We start from the raw sequence: 7,844 nt of genomic DNA, 5'->3' as shown, positions 1-7,844 counted from the left end.
TGTCCGCAGGTTTGGACAGCGGGAGGCATGGGCAGCCACCCCTCACAGGTGAGGTCCACGGTCCTTCAAAGAACTGGGTTCCGAGTTAAATATGAGGGGTGTTAGGTAAGTGTGCCAGATTGAAAGGTGGGGAAAAACACCCAAGTAAAAACCCAGCAGCTTGAGAGGACACGGTTCATAGAACCAAAAAAGCTTATTCCTTGTCTGGAGTAGTAGAAGGGGTAGACAGTATTCAGACAAGGTCCCCAGATAAGGGAAGGGGGCGAGCGGGGGGACCAGGGCATCAGCCCAGGGGAGGAGGGTTGTGGCAGATTTGGAAGAGGTTGCTGTCCCCATGTGGTCACCTCCATGGCCTTTCTGACTGCTCCCCTCCAGGCTCTGTGGGAGTGGGATAGAGCTCTGTAGGGGGAGACGGGTCCGGATGGCTCCAGGTCCACCACCAACCCTTTCTGCCATTCAGCAAGCCCACGGTCAGATGATGAGGCTCTGTCTTCGGGGCTGATGTGGTTACCCCACTAATCAAGGTAGCGGTCTCAGGAGAACCACCTGAGTGAAGTAGCCGCCCCACCCAGTGGGCTGCTCTCAGAAAGACTGTGCCAAACGTTACCTTAGTCAGCCAGCCATTCGGCTGCTAACTTCTGACCTTAGTCAGCCAGCCATTCGGCTGCTAACTTCTGAGCATCCGCTCACTGTCTGTGGCTAATCCCGTGAGGTGTCCAAAGTGTAAATTTGAGTATTGCAATGACGGATGAAGGAAACAAACAAACAAGGTGGGGCCTTTCCAGCGCACATCTGTTACTAGTATTTCTTCTGACAGTCCCTCCCCCGAGGTGGGGATCAGACCATCTATGTTAGCAGGGAGCTTAACAGGAAACGTGGGAGACCCAGGAGGTGGTGTTGAGTGACAGCCTTCAGGGGCGAACGTGAAGGTGACTCTCCTCCATCACACAGCCTCTGGGGGAAGCGACCTTCGTCACGGAGGTGGGATTGTGTTGCCACTCCCTGGAATACAGTTTCACGTGTCCTGTGCACCTGCTTTCAGAGGTTTCAGCCTGGGAGCTGACTTCCCCAGGAAGGAGAGAGACATTTCTTGCAAGGTGTGGCATTAATCTCATAATTCTGTCCTGGTGTGTGTGTGTTGTGGGGAGGGGCGGGGGAGTGTTGTTAGCACACTGGAGTGTCTTTTTTTTTTTTTTTTTTAATTAACCTATTTACTTTGAGATAATTGTAGACTCACAATTACATAGAAATAGCATGAAGAGATCCCAGGCACCCTTTATCCAGCTTCCCCAACAGTAATACCTTGCAAAACTATAGTACAATATTACAACCAGGATATTAACATCGATAGAGTCAAGATACAAACTTCCCTAGCACGGTGAGGACTTTCACAGCCACAGTCTCTTCCCTCCCTCCGCCCCCTCCTTAGCCTCTCCAAACCACTAATCTGTTCGCCACTTCTCTAATTTTGTCATTTCAAGGATGGCATATAAATGGAATCATGTAATAGGTAACCTTTTGGAATGGGCTTTTTCCCCCTCTGCATACTTCTCTTGAGAGTCATGCTAGCGGTTGTGGGCATAGTTTGTTCTGTTTGACTGGTGAGGAATGTTCCATGTGTGCATGGGCCACAGTTTAACTACTCACCAATTAAGGACACTTGGGTTGTTCCCAAGTTTGGGTTATACAAATAAAGCTGCTATAAATATTCATGTACAGGTTTATGTGTAAACACGAGGTGCCATTTGTCTGGGAGAAATACCCAGGAGCACGACTGCTGGGCGGAAAGGTGGTTGGATGTTTAGTGTTTTGAGAAACTGCGAGAAACTCTTTTCCCTGGAGGCTGTACCACTGGACATTTGCACGGCAAAGTGGGAGTGATCCAGTTTCTCTGTAGTGTCCTGGGCTTAGTGGTTGTCACTGTTTTATGTTAGGCTCTGTGACGGGGTTGTACTGACATCGTATTGTGCTTCGAATGTGCATCTCTAACGGGCAGTGGTGGCCCATTGGCAGTTAAGATGTCCCTCAGTGCATACCTCTCCCTGTCTTTTGCCCATGCTCAGAATGGATTGTTTGCTTTTTTTTTTTTAAGATTTTTAAAATTTAGGGGCGCCTGGCTGGCTCAGTCGGTTGGGCATCTGCCTTCGGCTCGGGTCATGGTCCCAGGGTCCTGGGATCGAGCCCCGCATCGGGCTTCCTGCTCGGCGGGAAGCCGGCTTCTCCCTCTCCCACTCCCCCTGCTTGTGTCCCCTCTCTCACTGTCTCTTTCACTGTCAAATAAATAAATAAAATCTTAAAAAAATATATTTTTAAGGGCGCCTGGGTGGCTCAGTTGGTTAGGCGACTGCCTTCGGCTCAGGTCATGATCCTGGAGTCCCGGGATCGAGTCCCGCATCGGGCTCCCTGCTCGGCGGGGAGTCTGCTTCTCCCTCTGACCCTCCCCCCTCTCATGTGCTCTCTCTCTCTCATTCTCTCTGTCTCAAATAAATAAAAAATAAAATCTTTAAAAAAAAATATTTTTAAAATTTATTTATTTTGGGGGGGAGGGGCAGAGGCAGAAGCAGAGGGAGAGAATCTCAAGCACACTTCCCGCTGAGTGGGGAGCCCAAGGTGGGGCTCAGTCCTACCATGAGGGGATCATAGCCTGAGCCGAAACCAAGAGAAGGATGCCTGACTGTGCTACCCAGGCGCCCTGATTGTTTGCTTTTATTTCCTGTTGAACTTTGAGAGTTTTTTATATAGTTTAGAGTCTAGTTTTTTGTCAGATATTCAGGGTGCAAACATTTTCTCCCGCTCTAAGCTGGCCTAGTCCTCTGACCCTTTTAACGGGTCCTCTCGCAGAGCAAAAAAGTTTTAATTTTGATGAAGTCCAATGTATCTTTTTCCCTTCGTGGATTGTGCCTTTGGTGTCCAGTCTAGGAATTGTTTGCCTAGCCTTAGATTCCCCCAAATTTTCTTTTTTTAAGTTTTATGTTTGCATATATTTATTTTTATTTTTTTATTATTTTATTTTATTTTTGATGTCTGATCTTATTTATTTGTCACTCATAGAGAATCTCAATTTTGACTGGACTCGGACTTAGAGGTAGAAGCTCTCAGAGAGGACAGCCTCCGTCTCTTGGCAATCTGTTCCTGGCGTTTTTCTTTGGCCTCCTTCATTCTCGTGGCCAAAAGTTTAGCGTATTCTGCAGCCTCTTCCTTATTTTTCTTAGTGCGCTGCTTCTTCAAAGCAATACGCCACCGTTGGTGCTGGAGGACACGTGGGGTAACAAGACGCTGAATCTTAGGTGCTTTGGTTCTAGGTTTCTTACCTTCTTTGTTTAGGGGCTTTCTCACAACATACTGGCGTACATCATCTTCTTTAGAGAGGTTGAAAAGTTTGCGGATTCTGCTGGCTCTTTTGGGCCCCAGGCGACGAGGCACAGTAGTATCAGTGAGTCCAGGAGTATCCTTTTCCCCTTTTTTTACAATGACCAAGTTGAGAACACTGAGATTGGCATCCACAATGCAACCCCCAACAGATTTGTGCTTTCTCCAGTCCTCCTTGGCCTATAGCAGGAACGCCCCTTACTCAGCAGCAGGCAGACACGGCCATGGGTCAAGACACCCTGCTTCATGGGGAAGCCCTGTTTGTCATTGCCACCACTGATTCGGACCACATAACCCTTCCATTCTTCACCCAGAGCATCAGCAGCAACTTCTGTGGCCATGCTTCTCATAAAAGGTACGAAGTTTGCGTTCATCGTCCACTTCAATGAGTTTCTGGCAGCCAGTAGCTGGGAAAGAGATGTTCAGCTTCATCCTGAAGCAGCCTACCGCCTCTGAGGCGCCACGAAAAGGAGGACGCTATTTTTTTAATTATTTTTTTAATGTTTGCATTTAAATCCATCATCCATTTTGAGTTAATTTTTCAGTGTCTGCGTGTTAGCAGCATCTTGGCTGCTTTTCCTTCTTCGAGGAAGGAGCAGGTCTGAGGGCAGTATGTCTCCTGTGTCTCCAGCTGCCGCCTGGCTTGACTCCTGTGTTCCCCGATGGGATGCCCTCTGCAGCTCGGCTGTGTCAGTGGCCCCTGGGCTGGTGCAAGGAGGTGGCCCCGGTTGCCTGCGTGTTCAGGATTCTTGACTTAGCCTCTGTTGGGTGCACAAAATGACAACGTGATTTATGTATTTAAACTAAGTGGTTTCCATTTAATGTTAATGTTGGGTTCAGGGTGTAGAAATTGCTTAGATGTGAATTTTGTTCCTACTATGATAGAAGTATTTGTCAACTCCGAAGCACACCCTTGGGTTCTTAATTCAGAAAAACAGCCAATAGTTTTGTCCAAAGAACCTTAGAAGGGGTACAGCTGGAGGGGATCATGGAAAGAGCGCTACTTCAGTGTTTCCCAAAGTGTGCTCCATGGAACACAGAGGTACCCTGTGACAAGAGTTCTGTGGCCCAGTGGGTGTGGGCCTGCATACCTCTGTTCCCCTCCTTCCTCTTTGTAGAATCATGATTCTTAACACTTTGTTAAAGGTTTTGAGAAGGCTTGCACTCGATAAGTCTGTTTAGTGTTAACTCAGTGCTTCCCATTTATTTGACCTCCTAACCCTGCTGTATCACACGCAGGACATGTTTTTGGAACTGATTTATTCCAGTGTCTACCTTTTAGACGTGGAGAAACGAAGGGCCCCCAGTGTTGAGGGCTTCGCGGGCCGGACGCCCACAGGAGCACAGCGCGTGAGTTCCGCTCACCTCCCCCTGCCTCTCCTGCAGCCACCTGCCCTGGGTCCGTGTCTCTGGCCGGGATGCGAGTCCTGCAGTCTTACTGCCGCACGGGGAGCCCCAAACACGGAGCAGTGAATTGTACAGGCAGAAAGATGGGGCACCAGAAGACCCCTGAGTCGGCCCTACGTGGCCAATGGCAAGTGCTGGATGAGGACGGGGAGGAGCAGAGCATCGGGGGGAGGGTGCGGGGTGCTCTAGAGACATTTCACAGCAAGCGTTGGGGGGACTCAGTGAAATGTGTTAAGTATTCACGGAAGGCGGGAGAGGAAGGCAGCGGGGCGCGGGGCTTTCTGCAGGAGGATGGACCCGCTGGCCCTGCTGGGGAGCCCAGGAGGAAGAGCAGGCTGGGAGGAGGGGAGAGGAGATGCCCTTGGTTTGGGGGTGCAGGCCCGGAGCCCGTGGGGGCGGGGCGCCGCAGGAAGGGGCGGGAGGAGGGCAGCTCCGGGAAAAGAGCCGCGGAGGAGCGCCCCGAGTCCCAGCGGCGGGGAGGGCGAGCCCCAGCTCCGAGACGGCGCCCCTCGCCGGCAGGGGGCGCGTGTGCGGTCCCCGCGGCGTCGCGACACAATGAAGCGTCCGGGAGACATTATGTTGCCTGACCTTCTGCACGGAAACCCTTGCAACAAAGTTACTCCAGGCGAGCGCGCGCTGCGAGGAGCGACAGGCGGGGCTGCGGGGCCGCGCGGCTCCGGGGCCTGGGGGCGGGCGACGAGGCTGCAGATGACAGCAGCCTAGCCGACGGCAGGGAGGCCCCGGGCCGGAGCCTGCGGCGGGGGACAGCCGGCTGGGGGCGTGAGGGGGCAGAGGCAGACACAGAGCGGGCACTGGGGGACGTGCTAGTTCACCAGCAGGAGAGAGAGAACACTCAGCGTGGGAACGAGGGAGCACAGAGGGAGGGGAAGGAGCAGGCTTCCCGCTGAGCGGGGGCTCCATCCCAGGACCCGGGGATCATGGCGGGAGCTGAAGGCAGACCCTTAACCCACTGAGCCACCCAGGCGCCCCTCATGGTTATTTTAAAAAGGTTTTATTGTGAAATACACAGAGGGTACAGAAAATACACGTAAAAAATAAACGTGCAGCTTGAGACTTGCAAATGAACAGCAGTATTGTCGGGAGGTGCGTTTCCGTGGTCACAGCATCCCGCCCTTCCCCACCCCCCGCAGTACCCACCATGTTGACTCCTGGCGGCCACCTTCTGGTTTACCTTAAGCTTTTTACTAATTATGCGTCCCTAAACACTATAAATTTTGTCTGTTCTGGAACTTTTATAAATGTAATCATGGAGTAGGGCTGATGGTTTCTTTCACTCAAAGTTCTTGAAATTCATCCACATTTGAAGGGTCTTCATTTTCATCGCTAGGTTTCACTTTAGGAGTATATATCCTCCCCCTGATGGTTAGCTGGCTGGTACCCAGTCCTGGGCTCCTGTGCATCCTGGTCCCTTCCTGTGCTCCCAGACACGCATTTCAGCAGCTCATCTACCTAGGGCCGTGTGTTAGCTTTTCCAGGTGCTGCCAAACATTTTTCTCCAAAATGATTGTATGGATTCACACTCCCCGGCAGTAACACTCTTGAGAGAATGAAGATGTGGATCTGAAGAGCCTGAAGAAGGAAGATTTTGACCAAACAGTCAGAGGGCGTGTCACACAGGGCATTGTACACCATATTAAGGATTGTGGACCACATGCAGATGGAAATGGGGAGCCAATGAAGGGTTTTGAACAGAGCAGGCACAAAATTGGATTTGTGACCACACAAAGATGACTCTTGGGTGGTGAGCCACAAGGGTAATTTCAGGGGCTTTTCAGGTTGTCCAGGCCACCTTGAGGGGTGGGGCTGGTCAGCAGAGGATTGGAGAGGGGTGCATGGGCATCTGAGAGGCTGATGCCATGGCACTAACCCCATTCATATCAATGATTTGCTGAAGATCACTGTCCTTTTAAGTTTCTCTCCAGAGGAAATCAAGGTTTTCTGGTACTTTTTAGGGATGTCCTTGAGAATTGCAAAGAGCGGGCAGTGAGCCTGTTTAGGATGCTAAGCTTCTTGCAGGCAGGGCTCTTAGTCTTTGCATCACCCTGGGCAGCAGAAACACTCGGTTCCTGGCACCTAATATGCAGGTTAACACATTTACAGGATGAAGGAATGCACAGGCAAGGGTGTTAAAACGATGATGAGCACGTTTGGATTGCATTTCACTTTCAGACTTCTAGTCACCCACCAATTAGGAGAGCAAGGAGGTAACTGTTGGCTGGCTTCCCTGGAAAAGGATCCCAAAACAGTTGGATCAGGGGTCTTGAAGAACGGAGGAGGAACGGGTAGGAGGGACGACTTTCCCAAGTACAGGCGGGTAAGTACAGAGACACATGGAGGAGTATGATGGGGCCCGAGAAAGGCCCCGCGGGAAGAACCTGCAGAGGCCGCAGAGCGCTGGAGAGGAGCTTGGGTTTGAGCTCATCATTCATGGCAGCTAAAATTTACCAAAAACTTACTGTTCAAGTTTTTTTTTTTTACATGATTAACCGGGGTCTTGGCCGGGAGGTGGCGGTGTGGTCGTGTGCGAGGGCCATCACGCGTTCAAGTTCAAGCTCTGGGCTGGGAGCAAGCTTCCCGACATTCATGTTTCGGTAATAACTTAAAAAAAAAAGCCAGGCTGGGATGCTGGGGCGCCAGGACTCCAACAGCACGCCTGCACCGTGTCCAAGTTCCCGAGGCCGGGGGCGGGGTAAGGGTGGGAAGGGCCGTGCGCCCCCCCAGCACCCCTCTCCGGCCCCCCCGCGAGCAGGCAGAACGGGCTCCCCACGCGCGCGGAGGCGGCGGGGAAAACAAGGGGTGTGTTCTCTTTTCTTTCTTCCCGGCCTCTGGCGGCAATGCCAGGCTGGCCCGCTCCGCCCAGTCGGGGCAGACGTCGCTCCTCTGAGTGGCTGGGAGGGGTCCCCCGTCCTGCGTCCGCCCCCGCGGCGGGGTCCCCCGCGCCGCCCCCGCCCCCACTTCCCAGGCGGGTCCCCGTTCCCGCCCGGCGCCCGGCTCCCGGCCGCCCGCGCGCCGACCCCGCCCCTCCTCCCCCTCCCCTCCTCCCCTCC

The 7,844-nt window shown here is 52.4% G+C and overlaps 1 pseudogene; it reads right to left on the bottom strand.

Annotated features, from left to right (window-relative positions):
* Positions 1-2,998: 2,998 nt before the first annotated feature.
* On the bottom strand, positions 2,999-3,863 carry LOC115944841 (small ribosomal subunit protein eS6 pseudogene; annotated as a pseudogene).
* Between the last annotated feature and the right edge of the window lie 3,981 nt (positions 3,864-7,844).

This window comes from Leptonychotes weddellii, chromosome 4 (assembly GCF_054177405.1).
Source record: "Leptonychotes weddellii isolate Sample4059 chromosome 4, ASM5417740v2, whole genome shotgun sequence".
In the NCBI taxonomy this organism is placed as follows: Eukaryota; Metazoa; Chordata; class Mammalia; order Carnivora; family Phocidae; genus Leptonychotes; species Leptonychotes weddellii.
Note: the sequence above shows the minus strand (reverse complement) of the source record. Positions and strands in the feature narration are given on the sequence as shown.